The sequence below is a fragment of the Cupressus sempervirens genome, chromosome 5 (genome assembly GCF_028749045.1).
Source record: "Cupressus sempervirens isolate cs-2001-9-10 chromosome 5, ASM2874904v1, whole genome shotgun sequence".
In the NCBI taxonomy this organism is placed as follows: Eukaryota; Viridiplantae; Streptophyta; class Pinopsida; order Cupressales; family Cupressaceae; genus Cupressus; species Cupressus sempervirens.
The window spans coordinates 730,191,689-730,194,501 of record NC_143122.1 but is presented as its reverse complement, the minus strand read 5'-3'; the positions used below and the strand labels follow the sequence as shown (position 1 = coordinate 730,194,501).

Sequence of the window (2,813 nt, the reverse complement as noted above, 5' to 3'; positions counted from 1 at the left end):
TCTTAAAGAAACATTCTTATAGTAATTTCTAAAACTTCCTCTATTTCTAACTGAAATCTAAATCATTTCAATTTTTCGTTTAAAATGCGTTTAATTTTTATGTCGACATTTCAAATAAACTAATTACCTCAACATTTATTTCCAAAAAAAATACACTATTTATAATTGATGGCACCACTCTTACCCTACTTCTCAAAAACCCTCTAGATAAGGCAACTTAAATCTCATTATTTGCATTTACCAACAGTTGAAAATGTCTTGGCGTTCAGTTCAATGTGAACCAGGTGTTCTGACACAAATCATTGGAGAAATGGAAGTGAAGGGAGTTAGAGTAGAGGAATTACATTCTCTAGACTCGCAATGTCTAAATGATCTTCTACCCATTTATGGCATTATCTTCCTGCCCAACTATAGATTACCAGAGAATGATAACAGGCCTGTATTGGATCTTCCGACTATCTTCTTTTCAAAGCAACAACTCAACAATGCGTGCCCGACTCAGGCCATAATTTCTATACTCATGAACTCTCCATCTCATGTGCAAATTGGTCCACAACTCTCCAATTTGAAGGAGTACAGTAGAAATTTCAACACCACTGCTGAAATCTATTTGTATTACAAATAACAATGTACTTCGTGAAGCTCACAACAGTTTTGCCAAAGAAGAGGCTGCAGCTTCTACTTCTCAAATTGATGGGCTTACTTTCATTATCTATTTGCCAGTTGATAACATTGTTTATGAATTAGATGGGACGAAAGAAGGGCCCATCTCTCTTGGCCGCTTTGATGGAGCTTCGGATGGTTTGGATTGGTTGAATGTTGCTCGCCCAAAATTTCAACAAAGATTGGAGAAGTACATGGAAAGCAACATAGAGTTTAGCGTGTTGGGTGTTATCAAAGATTGGAAACAAGAGCATGCTGCCCGTCTGGAGAATCTCTAGAGCAGGAAAGATCAGGTTGTGGAGGAATTGAGAGGGAAGACGGATGAAGGAAGCAGAGACAGAATCTGAGATTGAAAATTTGAAGCAGAAGATATCAATGGAGGATGAGAAGATGAGAAGTTGGAAGAGGGAGAATGAAACTAAGAAGCATAACTATGCACACTTTTTTGAAAATTTCTTCAAGTTTTTATCTGACAAGGGTAAACTCAACAATGTAATTGAGAAAGCCAAGTCCGGGCAAAAGAAATGAGAAATCTTGATCAGTGGTGGGAAAAATGTGGTGAAACTCTGCAATCATGATATTTGATCTATTTAATTTCTATTTATAATTAGAATGTTTTACCAAGATTTAATATAGGCATGCACGTTGCTGTTAACTTAATATCCTCTATCGGAGAGCGTACGGACTTCGATCCCGCGACCACTGATATCAAAATAAATTTGTACATAGAATAATATTTATGATTTTCCGTTGAACGATTATTATTATTACTATGAAATTTCGTAATCATGCAGTTTACATTATTATGGAATTTCGTAATCATACAAATATCTAACATTTTCTAAAGAAAGTATTTTAATTACAAAAATAAATTTAGTTAACCATGAAAGAGTCTTGGCAATGAATTTTGTGCAACTTAAGAAAAGGCGCTGGACCATAAAAAACGTCAAAGTTTGGTGATTTTTATTTTTATTTTCTTGTTATTTTCTAAAATAAAAGATTTGGTAAAAATTTATTCTATAAACTGTTTTTTTGAAATTTGATGAATATTCTTTAAACTGTTTTTTAAATTTAATACTACATTTTTATTGAGGATAGTCACATATTTTAGATAAATCTAAATTTATCTAAAAAATATAGATATAGACATACTATTTTTTATAATTAAAATATATTTAAAAAATTTAGGTCTATAATATAAATTATTTTGCAAAGCTTAAAAACATAAATTTAAATTCTACAAAAGCTATTATTATTTTCAAAAGCAAAAAATTCAAAATGGCGTAATTTGTACGACTTAATTAACTAATATATTATTTTTTTAAAGGTACCAAGATGAATCGAATCCATCAGAATAATCAAATACAACAAGATTTAATTTATTTGTAAAAAACAAAAATTTACAAACCACTTAGATACATCGCTTTATAAATACATCATCAAATACAAGCATCTATTACAAAATATATAATCAGATAGCACTATAATCTACACCTTTGTAAGAGTGAAAATTCAAAATATGCACAAAAAGTTAAATAATATGTATTACTTGTGTGGGTTTCCACTATTTATCCTCAACCATTTCTTCTCGGTGATCTGAGTGAGGCACATATCCTAATGCTTTGATCTCGTCCAACACAATTGTATGGAGACAATCGGTGCCCTCAATTTGCTGGGAGGAATGAAGATGCTCCAATTTAACTTATGCTTCTTCTTTGTCTGAGTTTTTCTAATTCTCAATGCGATTACCATCTTTCATGTCTGAAGCATATGCCATAATCTACAAAGGATAAGTATTTGTGGATTATTGGGCTTAATAATGACAAATGGCTACCCAACAATTAGCCTCTAATTCTAACTACTAACTTCATTACTAGATTATATCACTAAGCATAATAGTTATTCCACATAAAACAATAAATTTTTTTAATTTCTTAATTAAATGAATCTAACTACAAGAGAATTGCATTGCCTCAAGTAGTCATTACTTGAGGAGATGTAACCTCAAACTTATGAGTAACCTTTACATATCATCAAGTGATTCACTTTATTCCTCTAAAATAATACATAGTACATAGTTGTAGTAACAACTTAGCGAATCAAAAATTAAGGTAGCATTTATGTATATCACATGTGGATTAGCTGATCCA

At 31.4% G+C, this 2,813-nt stretch overlaps 1 pseudogene; it reads left to right on the top strand.

Moving 5' to 3' along the window:
- Positions 1–253: 253 nt before the first annotated feature.
- On the top strand, positions 254–941 carry LOC149558035 (ubiquitin carboxyl-terminal hydrolase 2 pseudogene; annotated as a pseudogene).
- The last annotated feature ends 1,872 nt before the right edge of the window (positions 942–2,813 follow it).